General features: G+C 46.0%; 1 protein-coding gene across 1 annotated transcript in view; it reads left to right on the top strand.

Annotated features, from left to right (window-relative positions):
• The window catches only part of NOP2 (NOP2 nucleolar protein), a 776755-nt gene that overhangs the window by 306471 nt on the left and 452986 nt on the right, over positions 1–17298 (top strand). The window lies entirely within an intron of this gene.

Genomic DNA, 17298 nt, shown 5'->3' with positions numbered 1-17298 from the left:
CAGCAGATGCCCAAACTTGAATTAGTCATTTGAGTTACATAAAACATTAAAAAGTTAAATGTACGACAAGTTATATATGTTTTCAGCACAGACAAAGGAATGTATTTTATTCATTCTGTGGTGATATTCAGCGTGAATTTACCTGGCATTTGAAGACTAGAGTTTTTGCATGCTTTGTTTGGAAAAAGGAGAATTAATGTTACCTGTGAGAGAAAGTTGGGGCAGTAAGCAGGTTATGGTGGAAATTGGGATGAGGTTGAATAGAGTTGCAGGGGTTGATTTTAGCAAAGCAAAAGTGTGAGTGACACAGCAGTATTTAGCTCTTGTTAGTATGCAGCGGTTCAAGTTTGAGCCTGAACTCTTTGAAATGACAACACTTATTGGAGGAGAGTGGGAGTGATCCCCCCACGTTTGGAACCATAAGTGGCGAAGAATGGTCCCTGTGGTGCAGCTTATTATGTGGTCACATATGAGTGTTGGTGCCATCCTTCAGGAGCAAAATGTGAGCTTGTCTGGGCTTTAAAAAGTTAACTTATTGATCTTTGCACTTAGTTTGCTCAACATGTTCATAGGTTCATAGGTTCATAGGTTCATACTAGGCTATCTGCCCAAGGGCATTTATAAGCCTAGCCCATAGTTATGTGGCTTTCGCCACCCCTTTAGTTTGAATAAAAACTATGCCTATCATTTTGCTGTGCCTCTGTCAAGCAGTTACTTTAAGATAAGTGATTGTCCAAACTCTTTTCCAGCATACATGGCTTTTATAGGGATCTGGAAGGGTCACTTAATGTTCCGTCTTTAGTGCCCTGATCTAACTTTTTTTTGCTAAATAGATCATGAATTTGGTAGTACTAGTCTTAAGAAATAGACTGTTGAGAAGCCACGTGGACAGATTTATTGCTAATTGTCAGTTGACCATGGAAGCTAGTGAGAAGTGTACCAGTGGGTCGACTCGTGTGTTTCAGTTCACTCACATTTGACATGGATTCCTCATTTTAAATGACTTAACACATCAATTTTGCTGGTCTTGTTTAATGAGATGGCAGTTTGTCTCCTGATGATCATATTAAATGATATTATGTGCTCCATAATATTCTCCTGCCAAAGAATATTTTTCAGTTTCCTCTATTTGTTTTTATTTTTCTGCCTATATTTGTTTCGGAAAAGTGTTGCTGGCACTCTTGTAGGTCTAATGTTTGGAAATTGTGTGGATAACTTTTATTTACCAGGATATTCCAACTGGTCAGAGGCCCAGGGTAAAAAGCTCCAACATAGTAAGCTGATTAAAACAATAAAAGCAACAGTACAACATGACAATTTTAAAGTACTTTTACAGCAGCAGTAGGTAGGGATGATATTTTGACAGAGGACGCTAGGAATCCTACAGAGTATCAGACAGTCAAAGTATAAATTGAAATAAATAAGAATATACAGGTACTGCAGTGTACTAGGCAAATTATGAAGTGTGGATGAGAAAAAGAGCAAAGAATCAAGATGAAGGAATGATGTAGAGGTCAGGGTGGTAATATGGAGGGGAAAGTGTGAGGGAAGAAAAGAGAGTTTTAATAGACACTGCTGTAGTTTTGTGGGAAGGTAGGTTTGTAGCAGATAGCTTTAACCAGTGGTAGAGGAGGAGCAGGACAAATTTTCCGGTGGGTGTTGTTTTGGTCATCATTTAAAGGGTTTAAGTTTACCCAAGTGTCATAGTGGGAGTGGAATGTTGTTCCACATTTTTGAGACATGCCAGTAGAAGAGTGAGTCATCTGCTAGATTGTTAAATTTGGTCAAAGTCAGTATGTTTTTATCACCTGAAGGAAGGGGTCTGTTTGGAATAAAATTAGGCGCATTTGGAATAGGCTGGGTATTTTTCTGGACTGTTGATGAGACTGTGAACCCATTACTAGTTAAGAGTAACCTAAGAGTGCTGTCTAGTAGTTGGGCTGCTTTAGTGCAAGGCAGGTAATGTGTATCCGTCAGGTCATTACCCTCCCTTACATCTCTAAGTGTGAACAGATACCTGTTCATACCTTAACATCTTCTTGCTCTTCTTTCTTCACTTACTCCCATACTTCTGTCTATTTTTCTCCCCTGGCTTTCAACCTAGCTATACCATAAGCCTGCTTTTCTCTAACTTCATATTGCAGTTCCTCTTTTTATTATATTAACTTATCTTTAATTTCTCAATAAACTAGCAGACATTTAATTTTCTAAATATTAAGTGGTATCTATTTTTAATGTTTTCATATTATTTCTAATTTTGTATAAGTATTTCAGCTGTAGATGTGCATTATTTTTAAAGATTGGAGCATTTTAAGAACAAGAATTTTACAAAGTATTTCAGACCTTTTCTCCCTGGACCTCCACTGAAAATGGGATGTTATGTAGTCCTATCTCGCCTACATTCTTACCCGTGGGTTTGGAGCCTTATATCGGCTCCGACTCGGCCGATTTTTACTAGCTTAAAAGTCTCTCATTGGCTGGGCTAAGAGGGTATCCCATGGTGCACTGCTCCATATCCCCAGATCTTGTTTGCTGCTTGTGTAGCTCGGATGTGGTCTCGCTTGGCTGTGGCTAAGTACCTTCTTTTTTGCTATTTCTCTTTGAGAAAGTTGTTAGTTCAGACCCAAAAGCTAGTTTAATAGCTATTCTTGTTGCTGATCGCTAAATTGTGTGTGTGATTTCTGTGCTTGAGTGTGTTAGTTGTTTTGTGGTATCCCTGGCTGTTCCAGCGGGCTAGGCCCGTTTTAGTTAGAGGACCTAGTCCTCCCCTTTGTCATTGGATAAACGTGTGGTCATTGTGTTTCTTCCCTGTGTTATCCCTAAAGAACCGTTTCAGTCAGAGGTTCTTGGTGAGTAGATTACTGTTTGTGTGTGAACCATTTCAGTTAGAGATTCTCGTAGTGTGCTTAGTACGGTTTTTTGTTCTGGTGTTCTAAATTGTGTGTTTTTTTTCCCACCCTTTTTGTAAGTTGCATCTAGGTGTTTCACCAGTGTTTATTATAAAATGTCCAAAGATCAGATGGAGCATTAATCCTTCTGGTTTTAAGAAATGTTCCAAATGTGGATATAAAATGTCCATCACGGATGGACATTCTGTGTGTGTCTGCTGCCTCGGAGCCATCCATTTACAGGAGTCGTGTAGCTTTTGCCACACGTTCAGTCCTAGGGTGCTCCAGGAGAGAAAAAAATAAATTGATATTAAAGGGACTTCTGAAACCATCATTTGAGGAAGCTATAGATTCGGCTTCTAGTACCCAGTCAAGATCTAAGGCTTCCAAGTCTAAGAAAAGGTCTCCGGCTCCATCTGCCTCTTCGGAGCCTCTGGAGAAGATTACTGTTTTGGACTGTACCTCCTCGGCTCCACTGTCCTCGGGGCCGCAGGAGGTATCAGTGTTAACTGAATCGGCGGAGCCAGTCACCCAGTGTGAGGCATGGTTTACCAGACAAGAGATCCCAATCTCCATCGCTCTCCTCCAAATCCTCCAGGCTTTCTGATTTGGATGTTGATAGGGTAGTGCAGAGGCTTCTGCAGTCGCCAGTGTTGGCCAAATTGTTCTCAGCTCCGGAGCCAGTTCCTATGACCGTTTCGATGATTCCTCCTCCGAGCACATCCTTGTCGTCGGAGCTGGTATGCTCCTCTCCGAGTGATGTTCCTGCGCCGGCTCCGATACCCCCATTGGGTCTATCGGTGCCGACATCGGCTCCGACCATGTCGGTTCCGTCCTCAGGGTTCGAGACTCTGATCTCTTCGATCGGGCCAGAGAGGGATACTTCGGGACAGCTGTCTGTTCCGAGTCTCCCACTCGGTGCATCGGCTCGGGGGACCCCGGTCGTGGCCTCTGAGGCTGGTCGGTCCTCGGACTCTGGGGGACCTGCCTTCGAGGCCATGCTGAGCGCGCTGGCAAGACCGTCAGCTACATCACCCGGGTCAGTCATTCTGTCCCCCACCACCCCGGCGAGAGCCTCTGACACTCACCTATCCATGGACAGTAGAGCGCCAGGCTCTAAGGATACCCCCATGAGTAGTCCCCAACTTTCTGAGGGTCTCCCAGAGTCCGTGACTGAGGAGCCCCCTAGAAAGAAGTTGTGCAAGAGGAAGCACATAGACTCCCAGGATGAGTCTCTCACCTCCGATACTGACCTTGAGAAATCGGAAGGGTCCCCCAAGTCTTCCTCTGATGTTTCTTTCTCTGATATCCTGGAGATACTGAAATAAAGAGGAGGCTGGCCTTCCAAAACTCCTTCCGAGGAGGAGTCAGTATTCCTTAAGGCTTTTGGCGCTCAACCTTCCGCCTCCTGGGTATCTCCACCCTTCGACGAACTTCTTGACCTCATTTGTCGAAGCGTGTGGGAAAACCCTGATTCTGTGAGTCCCGTGCCCAGGCGTCCCAACAAATTTCTGTCCGCACCCAGGGAAAAGAGTTTCTGTCAAAAGGAGTCCCGGTAGATGCCATGGTGGTGGCGGCGGCAGCCACCCAGAAGGAAGTTGCAGAGTCTTCCTCAGCGGTCCATCCTCCTAACAAGGAGTCTAGGACCATGGACCTGTACAAGAAGCGTACCCTTTCTTCAGCAACCTTCACCTTACGGTCGCTGAATTATTTATCTCACTTCACTCGGCTCCAGAGAGATCTCCTCAAAGAGTTGGGAGATACTCTTGCGGGTAACATACTTGAGGCGGTGGCTCAAACGGTTAACACACAGGTTTCTACCCTCAACTCCATCGCTAACTCGTCCATGCGGCTCATCTCGTATGCGGCCGAGGGAGCGAGTAGGGCAGCGACCTCAGGGGTCGCCCTTAGAAGACAAGCCTGGCTGCGCTTGTGTCACTTAGCGGAGGCCTTCAAGTCTTCCTTCACTGACGCCCTATTTGACGGTTCCTCCTTGTTTGGGACCAAAGTGAAAGACACCCTCACCAGGTGCGAGCAAGAGGGAAAGACCCTGTCTGCTGTAGGGTCCATTTTTCCCTTCCTTCTAGGCCTTATCCCAAGGCTCAGCAGGAGGGTGAGGATGTGGTTCAAGAAATCACAGAGGTTTTTTCCTGCCGCACAAGGTGAACCCCCCTCCAGAGGCAGGGGAGGGGGGGTTACTCAGGGCGACGTCGCCCCAGAGGCAGAGGGGGGCCCCCACAATTCCGGAGACCGCGACTCCTTCCGTGGCTCTCCATACTCTCATTCCTGAGGGTGTGCCCGGCTGCGCTTATCCGGAGCCAGTCGGGGGTCGAATTTCCTTATATCCAGAAGCCTGGGATAACATCACCCAGGACCGATGGGTATTAAGGATAATTTCCGAGGTTACCTCATCCCATTCTCTTCAGGACCCCCGCCAATAAGAAAAATCCCAGACGTTCCACCCAGTCAAAGGGATCAAGCAGCCTCAGAGGTCTCTCAGCTGCTAGAAAAAGAGGCCATCCAGCCAGTCCCCTCAGACCAAATCGGATTAGGGACTTACTCAAGATTCTTTTTGGTGCCGAAAAGAACAGGGGACCTGAGACCCATACTAGATCTCCGTCAACTCAACAGTTACGTACATAAGTCCAAGTTCCGTATGGTCACACTACAATCGATTCTCCCATTGTTGGGAGAGGAAGTATAGATGTGCTCCATCGATCTCAAGGATGCATATTACCATGTCAAAATGGACAAAGCATCCAGGAGTCTCCTACGCTTCCAGGTGGGAGCCAGTCACTTCCAGTTTCGAGCCCTGCCCTTTGGTCTCACCACATCCCCCAGGGTGTCCACCAAATGTTTGGCAGTGGTGACGGCTCACTTGAGATGTCACGGATTCCAGGTGTTTCCGTACCTGGATGACTGGCTTCTTACCACTCCCACCAGGCATCAACTAGTTCAGGCCAGGGACGCTACCATCAGTCTATGTCACCAGTTGGGCATAACAATAAACTTGGAAAAATATGCCTTATTGCCCTCACAGCGTGTCACCTTTATAGGAGCAGAGCTGGACACCATTCAAATGCGAGCATTCTTACCACAAGAAAGGATCACGGTATTGCAACGACAAATACACATGCTGATGCCCCTGAGACAAGCGATGGCAAGACTGGTTCTCCAACTCCTATGGACCATGGCGGCAACTATCATGTTGGTCCCTCTAGCGAGATTACACATGAGACTTCTTCAATGGCTCCTCTTTGTCCAATGGTCTCTCCAAAGACTCCCACTATCTCATCCCATCTTGATCACAGACAGGTGCAAGCAGGACCTCCGTTGGTGGTTGTGCACCAACTATTTGAACGGAGGAAAGCCCTTCGTTCCTCCCGTCCCCTGTTGCCACAGTGACCACGCACACCTCCCAGATGGGGTGGGGGGGGCATTATCTCGGCAGGACAGTCCGAGGCACATGGCAAGAACACGACCTACATTTGCATATAAACGTCCCGGAGATGAAAGCAGTGCTTCTTGCGTTGCAGGCACTTCAGGAAGTTCTTCCTCTAGGAACTATTGCGATACACTCAGACAACATGTTAGTAGTGTGGTATCTCAACAAGCAAAGGGGAGCCCGGTCTTACCCCCATGCAGAGAGGCTATGCGAGTGTGGCATTGGGCTATAGCTTCCCAACGGTTTCTGGTGGCAATGCACATTCCGGGGAAGTCCAGTGTAATAGTGGACAGGCTAAGCAGAGCAATTCTTATGCCTTACAAGTGGTCCCTGAATCGCCTGGTCGCAGAGCGAATCTTCAGCAGATGGGGTCAGCCTTGCTGCGACCTTTTTGCCAGCCCTCTCGATGCGAAATGCAGCAACTACTTCATGCTGATCCCCCCACAGGGGGAATCACCCAGGGGTGCTCTGGTTCACGATTGGCCCTCCGGTCTGCTTTGTTTTCCCTCCGATGTCCTTCAAGGATGCATCTGCAGTCCTTGCAAATACCTCATAAAGATTTCCACTCTTACTGCTTACCTTGTCTAGGCCCAGACCACGACGTCGCAGCTTGTCTAGCCTGTGCTTCTTTTAACCGGCGGACGCTTAGACGTCGATCGGAGTTTGCTGAGGAGTTTTCCGGCTCCGATTTTGCTTATATTATGCCGTCAGATCCTCCGACTTCGCAAATAGCTAAAAAACGCAAGGAAAAGGACCGACACTCGCGGTCCGCGGTTTCGGCCGAAACCGCGGTTAAGCCAACCGCGAGTGTCTCTGTTTCGGCTGAAACCGAGCAAGCGGTTCCTCCTTCAGCTGAAAACTTTCCTCCTGCCGAGGCCTCTTCTAACCTTGTGGAATCGGCTTCTGAAATCCCACCTACTGTTACAGTTTCTCAGGAATTATCAGACACTATTCCCTTGGATATTTCAACCCCTGCACGTGGAGCTGCTAGGCCACCTGCAGCCATGTCCATTAAGACATTTGCCAGGGCTAAAGCAGCTAAAACTACTAAATCTGTGCCTGCTAGGCCCCCCTCTCACAGGCCTAGCTCTAGTTCACAAATGCTTAGTTTAGCAGAGGATCTCATTTCTTTAATTCGAGGATCCCAACCTCAACCAGACAGGGCCTCTCACCCGCCTCCAGAGAAGAGGCCTAGAGCAGAGCCCCCTGAGCCAGTGTCTACAGATGATTCCTCTGATGACTCAAATGATACAGACCCTCCAGAGGCCCCATACTACCCTTATGAAGACTCTGATGGTGAAGAGTCCATTCCTTCTGCCTCTCCGCCTGAGGAATTTTCCTTTGGGGAAACCCTACATGCTATGAGGGAACAATTTCAGTGGCAGGGCCAGGATTTTTCAGATTCCAGAAAAAGGCTTAGAACTTTTCTGCATTTACCACAACATAGGCCTTTAGCCATTCCTCCAGTTCTTTCTGTTGTAGCTATTTGCGAAGTCGGAGGATCGAACGGCATAATATAAGCAAAATCGGAGCCGAAAAACTCCTCAGCAAACTCCGATCGACGTCTAAGCGTCCGCCGGTTAAAAGAAGCACAGGCTAGACAAGCTGCGACGTCGTGGTCTGGGCCTAGACAAGGTAAGCAGTAAGAGTGGAAATCTTTATGAGGTATTTGCAAGGACTGCAGATGCATTCCTATCGGACATCTACATTTATGGTAGGTACAAAACTGTACTTTTCCCCTTCTCCCAAGGGTGATTCAGAAAGCGCAGTCCTTGGGAAGCAGAATGATTCTGATTGCCCCACATTGGCCTCGTCAAGTATGGTTCCCCTTTCTTCAACCATACATTGTGGACACTCCTTGGATTCTGGACCCTCTACCAGATTTACTGACACACATGTCGGGACAGTTCTACCCCTCTCTGAGGACACTCCGGTTGACAGCCAGGCTACTCCACTTCCATCGCTAGTCAGACGTCATAACTTTTCACCAGAAGTGGTCCATATATTATCGTCCTCCCATAAGCCATCCACTAGAAAGATTTACTCTAGCAAATGGAAAAGGTTCTCCATCTGGGCTCATACTAGAGGTATTGATCCTTACACAGCTCCAATAGATTCAGTTCTGGAGTTCTTGTCTATGCTGTTCTATCAGGGGTGCGCATCAGCCACCATCAAAGTTCAGCTGGCGGCGATATCTAATTTCCACATAGCGAATGAACCTAGTCTCATGGCACACAGACTATGCAAAGCATTCCTTAAAGGTACACTGTTGCTCCGTCCCCCAGTGTCCGAACCCATCATGCCCTGGGATCTCAATTTTGTTCTTCAAACCCTTACTCTACCACCATTTGAACCTGCAGCTACCTGTGATTTAAAATTCTTAACATGGAAAACAGCATTCTTAGTAGCAATCACTTCAGCACGGCGGGTCTCAGAAATTCAAGCCCTCTCCATCAAACCTCCATATTTGATCTTCCACAAAGATAGGGTCTCTGTTAGACCAAACCCATCGTTCCTTCCTAAAGTGGCTTCTGTGTCTAACATGAATCAGTCCATTGAGCTGCCGGTGTTCTTCCCCCATTTCACTAACAAGGCAGAATTTAGATTTCACCAATTGGATGTACATAGACAGTTACACTTCTATCTACACCAGACAAAAGATATCCGGAAGTCTGACCAACTCTGTCTCCTTTGCGGAAAACCGATTGGGTTCTCCAGTGTCCAAGGTTAAGCTGTCTAGATGGATAGCCAGTTGTATTTCCTTCATCTATCAGATAGGAGGTAAAAATTTGCCATTCCCAGTCAAGGCACATTCTACGCGGGCTGTTTCCACAGCCTATCAATCTAGATTGTCAATGGATGATATATGTTCGGCAGCTGCTTGGGCTTCTCCTAGCACCTTTGTTTCTCATTACAAGTTGGACGTGGTCTCCAGGGGCAGATCTTACTTTGGCTCCACAGTTCTCAGGAGTATTTTCCTATGAGCCACCCAGGATGTAGGTGCTAGGGACGCTGTCCCACGGGTAAGAATGTAGGCGAGATAGGACTACATAACATCAAGAACATCAAGAAGTTATGTACTCACCATAACGTTTGATGTATGTAGTCCATCTTCCCTCACATTCTTACTTACCCTCCCACCTTCCCCCTGCCTGGAGGATAGGTTGTCACCTGCAGAGTCCCTTTGATCAGTGACTGGTTATATGGATGTGAGGTGTATATGAAGTTACATATGTTGTTTCGCAGCAAACTCGATCTGGGGATATGGAGCAGTGCACCATGGGGATACCCTCTTAGCCCAGCCAATGAGAGACTTTGAGCTAGTAAAAATCGGCCACGGGTAAGAATGTGAGGCGAGATGGACTACATATACCGAACGTTATGGTGAGTACATAACTTCTTGTTCCAACCCACTTGGACTTTCCTGGTAATCCGATGTGAATAAAAAAATAAATGTCTTGTGTTTAGATGGAAATGTTTTTGTTTTGTTATTGTACGGCTCAAGTGTGCAAGATTGACTAAATCGTATGTTAATTAGTATAGGCGAAGCTATGCATTAGCTAAGTGTTTCCTTCCTTGTCAGTTTGATAAAGCTCTGTTATGTAGAGGGTGCCAAGCTTATGATGTTTTTATTACTTTTTTTTTAAGTGGAGGTCGTATTTCATGTTATCTTCTATAGTGACTCCTAAAACCTGGGTTACTGCTGCTTTTCTGATCTTGGAAGAAGTTAAGGAGAAGGATGTTTTTTGTCTAGGTGTAAGTAGGAGAAATTTGGTTTTCTAGGGCTTCAAAAGGAGCTGTGTTCTGCTTAGCCATGGCTCTGCTGAAGTGAGGAATGTCTGGGTTAACTGCTTTAATTTGTCAAGGGTCTTAGCTCTGCAGATAAGCATAGAGTCATCAGTGTACTGTATAGTGGTGCTATCTTTGCTGGCTTTGTGTAGGTCATTTACGAAAATATTAAATAGGAGTTGGTCGAAGTTGGATCCTTGGGGTATACTTACAGGTATAGGAAGAGAGGAGATGTCAAAGGGCCTTTGGAAACTTGTTCCCTCTTTGATAGCTAGCTAACAAACCACGAGAGAGAGGATGTGTCCCATCATAGTGATTAGGATTTTTTCAGAAGTTTGGAGTGAGAGGCAATATCGAAGGTTTGGGAGAGGTCAAGGAAAATTGCAGATACTTGATTCCTGATATTTCTATGTGGATTAACGGAGGCAGCGAATTGGAGTAGAGCAGAGATAGTATTATGATGCAGATAGAAGCCATGTCGAGTGGGAGAAGGGAGGTCTGTTGACAGGTATTGAACTAAGTAGTAGACTTGTGAATGCATTCTCCAGGATTTTTGATAATAGGGATAGGATAGCAATGTGCTGATTGTCGGTGAAGTTGGTGGATTTAGTTCCTTTTGTAAAGTGGTAGGATATAGGATTTTTTCCAAAGTATGAGAACATAGCTTTCTATGATTGACAGATTGATTAAGATAGATATGGGGTAGGATGTCCTTCAAGAATGCAACTGCAGTCATAACATATGGGGTTGTCCTGCCTCAGGCAGCCCTCGGTCGGCTGAATTCCAAAGTCTGGGTCCGGCGTTGGCTGGTGTCGCCTCCTCTCCGACGTCACAACGGCTGGAGTATAAAGGCATCAGCCGATGCCATCTTCTTTAGTCTTTCTTGCCGCGCGGTGCCCGAAGCAGAAGCAGTTCGCAAGTGCCGGTCGGTCAGCTCCTGTGTTTTCAGTACCGAAGTCATCTAAAAGCTAAGTACCCCGTTGGGGAACATTTATTCTTGCCTCAGCCGATGTCAGAACAAATTGAGAAAGTTAATAATTGTTTGTCTTGTGGTAAACAAATACCTCATAAGGACTTCCATTCTCTCTGCCTTCCTTGCCTGGGCCCAGACCACGACGTCTCGGCCTGTGCTGCCTGTGCCTGCTTTAATAAGCGCACTCTCAGGCACCGGGCAGAATTCGCCGAGGACTTCTTCGGTGAATCTTTTGCGTACATCATGCCGTCGGATCAACCGACAGCCCAATCTGCTAAAAATCGCAAGGACCGGGACTGACATCCTCGGCCTGCGTCCACTACCGATGTTTCTCCTAAACCCTCTGCTAGCGCTCCGGTCCCTTCGGAAGTGATAAATCTACCGCTCCAGGCCGACGACATAGCGTTAACACGACCTTCGGTCTCGGAGATCTCTCCGGTGCCGGTTGTTGATTTTCCTCTGGAAACCGAAGTTCTGGATCTACCCGACACCATTCCTGTGGACGAGGTAACGCCTGCACGTGGGGCTGCTAGGCCTCCTGTATCCATGTCCATCAAGGCCTTTGCACGTGCTAAGGCTGCCTGTCAGGCCAAGGCCCATCCTAAACCTGCCCAGGCCCCTTCATCTGATAAGCAGATCATGTCTCTGGCTGCAGATCTTATTTCCCTTATCAGAGGGTCTCAGCCTCATCCGAACAGGGGTTCTCAGCCACCTGCAGAGAAAAGGCCTAGAACTGAGCAGGCGGACGACCTCTCCTCGGATGAAGCCTCTGGGGATTCTGAGAATTCTGATACTCAAGAAGAACCCTTCCAAGGCCTACGAGGACTCTGATGCTGAGGAATCAATTCCCTCTGCCTCCCCTCCAGAGGATTTCTCATTTGGGGAAGTCCTGCATTCCATGAGGGAGCATTTTCAATGGCAGGGTCAGGAATTCTCTGACTCCAGGAAAAGGCTTTGTACTTTCCTCAAGCTTCCCCAGCACAGACCTTTGGCTATCCCTCCAGTTATGGATGTTTTGGATGATGTTTTCTCTGACTCCAGTGCCAACCCTGATTCTCTTCCCCCTGCTCCTGTCAAGCCGGACAGATATTATAGGGTCCCTGACACTCTCAAGCACCTTTTAAGGCCCACTCTGTGGATCTAGAAACTATTTCACAGGGCCCCAAGGGAGTGGCTTCCTCCTCTGCCAAAAACCCACTGCCAGCTGACAGAGAAGCAAGGTCCCTGGAGAGATGGGGTAAAAAAGTATATACCTCTACTACCCTAGCCATGAGGTCTCTTAACTGCCTTTTCACATGTTTCAGTACCAAGATTTTCTCCTGGATGATTTACAGAAAAAGTTAGCCTCTCCTGAGCCTATTGATAAAAAGGCACTGCAGGATCATATACATAACACTCAGCAGGTTAATAACCATTTTCTGCAGTGTGGTTATGATGCACTGGAAGCTTCATGTAGGGCAGCTATGACTGAGGCTGTGATACGTAGACATGTTTGGTTGAAGGATCAGTCTTTGCCTGACCATGTTAAAGTAAAGTTACTGGATGCACCTTTGGAAAAACAAAAGCTTTTTGGTGCTACTGCACAAGATGTATTGAAATCCATAGAGGTGCTACTGCACAAGATGTATTGAAATCCATAGAGGAAAAAGCAAAGTCAGTACAGACAGTCAAGGATTTCCTTCAGGTTCAGCCACCCAGATTCAGCAGAAACTGGCCCTCAAAGAATTGGTCCTTCCCCGGCTCTGACAAGTTTCAAAGGGGAAAAAGCAGACGTGCCCGGGGTAGAGGGCAATACCGAGGATCTTACAGGGGCCGCCACTGGCAACCTCCAAATCAAAGAAGTGGCGCAGACAGTTCAGCTGCACCACAAGGACAATCACAATTACTTCACTTTCGTACCGCCTACAAAGGTTCAAAGAGAAGCACCTTTGGGCGGAAAATTAGCCTTATTCTCACAAAACTGGCATATCTTAACCAAAGACAATTGGATTCTGGATTTGATAGACAAAGGTTACAGATTCCACTTCCACACATTACCAATAAGACAAGGCATGCCAAACCTGCCACATCATCAAAGGGCAGAGGCACTCACTCAAGTTTCCAAGCTATTAAGTATAAAAGCAATAGAAAAGGTTCCTCCTCAGAAGCAAGGCCAGGGATTTTATTCAAGACTGTTCCTTGTTCCAAGAAAAGAAAACAAATGGAGACCCATACTGGACTTGTCAAATCTAAACACTTTCCTCATTGTGCCAAAGTTCAAAATGCTGACGTTGCAGCAACTTCTTCCCATGCTGGGCAAGGGGTCTTGGCTGGTCACTCTGGACCTCAAGGAGGCATACCTGCATGTCCCAATCAGACAAAGCTGCAGAAGATACCTAAGATTTCTTGCAGGGACAGAGCATTATCAATTCTCAGCATTGCCGTTTGGCTTATCTACTGCGCCCAGAGTGTTCACGAAATGCCTGGCATCAGTAGTGGCACACTGCAGACAGCAGGGGATTCAGATATACCCCTACTTGGACGACTGCCTCATACAAGCAGACAACAAACAAACCTTAAAAGGGAATTTGGACTATGTCATGCATCTACTGCAGGCCTTGGGATACACAGTCAACATTCAGAAGTCAAAATTACTACCATCCCAACAGATTACATTCCTAGGAGCCAAACTGGACACGGAAACCCAAATGGCCTACCTCACAGAGGAAAAACAGCAGCATTTACCAGAGTACTTCAAAGGCCTAGCAAAGCTTTCCCAGCTGACTGCAAGGAAAATCCTGCAGGCCCTGGGTTTCATGGCATCTTGCATCCTTCTGATACCTTTGGCAAGACTTCATATGAGAAAGCTGCAATGGTATTTAAAAACTTATGGTCTCAACACAACAACATCCTAGAGGACATAATCCCACTTATTCCATGTCTGCAGAAGGAATTTCTATGGTGGGCTCAAGCCAGTCAACTAAACAAAGGCATGTCTTTCAACAGACCTCAAGCAGGCCAAATGATTACAACAGACGCCTCAGACCATGGATGGGGGGGCGCACATGGAGGGCAGATGCATTCAAGGTCTATGGACGCCAAAGGAAAGACATCTGCACATAAACCAAAAGGAGATGTTGGCAGTGATACATGCCATCGAGACTTTCGAAAAATCACTACAACAAGGACATTTGCTAATAAGGACAGACAACACCACTGTCATGTGGTACATAAACAAGCAGGGAGGCACTCATTCTTATCCCCTCTGCAGACTAACAATGCTTCTCTGAGAAAAATCCCTGAGCCTGAAGATACACTTACAATGCCAGTTTGTACCAGGCAAGGACAATGTACAGGCAAGGACAATGTACAGGCAAGGACAATCTGAGCAGAAATTTCATGGATCCACACGAATGGATGCTGCACCCTCACATTTTCTCTCAACTGACAAGGACATGGGGAAGACAAGACGTAGATCTTTTTGCTTCCCACTTAAATCATCACCTGGAAAAGTTCTGCACAAGGACTCACCATCCTCTAGCTTGGAAAACGGATGCTCTCTCCTTCAGCTGGAATTCCCTAAAAATTTATGCATTCCCTCCCCTGCCTCTGCTGACCAAGGTGATACTGAAAATCGAAGCAGAACAACCAACAGGCATCTTGATAGCTCCAGACTGGCCAAGGCAACACTGGTACCCATTGCTATTGACCATAACTCGGACCAAACCATGGCCTCTGACCATATGGCCCCTGCTCCTAACGCAACACAATTACAGGACTGTACATCAAGACCTGAAAACTTTGCATCTGACAGCCTGGAGGCTACCATGACTTCAACACCTAACTCTCTTTCCAAATCTGTTCAAGAGATCTTGCTGGAAGCACGCAGACCTTCCACCAGAAAAACCTATTCAGCCAAGTGGAAGAGCTTCAGCATCTGGAATGCCAAAAGGGTTCAGGACACAGCATTACTGAGTATACCTCAGATATTAGAATACTTGGCAGAACTATTTCATACTGGACTCTCATACTCCTCAATAAAGATTCATGCCTCAGCAATCTCAGCAAAATACAACTGTGACCCTCCAGTGTTTTTGCATCCTCTGCTAAGACAGTTTCTAAGAGGGATAAAGAATATCAAACCTCCCAGAAAACAGCCAGTACCTGCATGGGACCTCAACTACATGTTGGAAAAACTAACTCTTCCTCCATTTGAGCCAGCAGCAACCTCAGAAATGCAATTTCTTTCATGGAAGACTACCTTCTTATTGGCAGTCACTTCTGCAAGAAGAGTTTCGGAGATACAGGCACTCATGGCAGTGCCCCCCTTCCTCATTTTTCATCAAGACAGAGTCTCTCTAAGAACCAATCCTACATTCATGCCAAAAGTTATTTCCAGGGTGTCTCTAAATCAAGCTATTCATCTACCTACATTCTTCCCCAATCCTCAAAATAGGGGGGAAAAACTACTGCATACTTTGGACATACACAGACAACTACTTACTACTTGGACAGAACTAAGGTCACCAGAAAGTCTGACCAGCTGTTTGTAGCCTATGCTGCTGGAGTACAAGGAAAAGCAATCTCCAAACAAACAATTTCAAAATGGATTGGACATTGCATCAGATTTTGCTATTCTTTTCATGGAAAAGGTGTGCCAGCCAATATTAGGCCACACTCCACCAGAGCTATAGCCACTTCCACAGCTTTCCTAAGAGGAGTGGCAACAAAGGACATTTTAGAGGCTGCTACATGGAGCTCCGTGCATACATTTACCAAGCACTACCACCTGCCCTTATACTCCAGATCCCGAGCAGGCTTTGCTTTGGCAGTTCTGCAGGGGATTTTAGCTACACCATCCTTATCATAGTTCCATCCACCCCCAGCTTGGCTATGGTATTCAACCCATATGTTATGACTGCAGTTGCATTCTTGAAGGACATAGTACAGTTTTGTACCTACCATATATGTAGATGTCCGATAGATATGCAACTGCAGTCGGATTTTCCCACCCTCCTACCCCTCTGTATCCTTCTTTTTGGGTCCCTACCCCTTTTCCCTTCAGCTGGGGGTATCTCCTATGGTGTATCTGTTTATTACTGTTGTGCATGATTGGGATTATTTTTTATCCATTTACCAAATTTAGCCTTCCTAAGAGGGCACCTGACATCTGGGGCAAGAAACACTGAAGAAGATGGTGTCGGCCGATGCCTTTATACTCCAGCCGTTGTGACGTCGGAGAGGAGGCGACACCAGCCGACGCCGGACTCAGACTTTGGAATTCGGCCGACCGAGGGCTGCCTGAGGCAGGACAACCCCATATGTTATGACTGCAGTTGCATATCTATCGGACATCTACATTTATGGTAGGTACAAAACTGTACTTTACTATGTTTGATAGCATTTTAATATGTTCTGCTAGAATATTGTCAGGGTTGAGTGTTGTAGGTTTTAAATTTAGCAGATTTTTTTGGTAAAAGAAGTTGATACAGGTTGCAGAGAAATTTTGTGGGGAGAGCAGCAACTGTTAGTACCAAGGATGCGGAAGTTGTATCCTTTAAGAAAGAGAAGCTGCAGTTTGGATGTAGTTTGAGTTGAATTGGTTAACAATAGTTTCAGCCTGGTTGTTTGTTTTAGGAGTTGGTTGTGTGGTTCAGCCAAGGTGGATATGTTTGTTTACTGGTGACCAGAACCTTTTTGGGTTTCTTTGCCTTGGATTTTTGTAGATTGGTATAGAATGTTCTTTTGTTAGATTGTCTTATTTTTTTTGTCTGCTTTCCAAGTTTTCGATATTTCTGGAGACGGAGTTCAGTTTTGGTCTATTTCTAGCAACCCATGCTTTGCCTGTCTCTCTCTCTCTCATTGGTAGCTTAATTTGCATACTTAGCCAGGGGGCTAGGCCAAATTTAATTTGTTTCTGACTGGGACATGTTTGTTTAATATATTGAGGATTATGGTAATTAAACAAGTTTACTACTTCATCTAGTTGAAGAGTTTGTAGTTGCTTCCAGTTTACTGATTTCAAGGTAGCAGCGAAGGTGACTTTATCAAAGTTGATTGTATTATGTGAACGGTTGTAATGGTGAATATTTTTGGAGGGTGGGCAAGTACCATTTCTTAAAGAATGAATGGTTGGCCAGTAGGTTGTCAAGGTAGAAGCCTGCAGGTGCAATTTTAGTTGGGTTATTTGTAAGAATGCAGTCTAGAGAACTTGGTTACTATTT

Source organism: Protopterus annectens, chromosome 8.part0, assembly GCF_019279795.1.
Source record: "Protopterus annectens isolate FY-2018-M chromosome 8.part0, PAN1.0, whole genome shotgun sequence".
Classification (NCBI taxonomy): domain Eukaryota; kingdom Metazoa; phylum Chordata; order Ceratodontiformes; family Protopteridae; genus Protopterus; species Protopterus annectens.
Note: the sequence above shows the minus strand (reverse complement) of the source record. Positions and strands in the feature narration are given on the sequence as shown.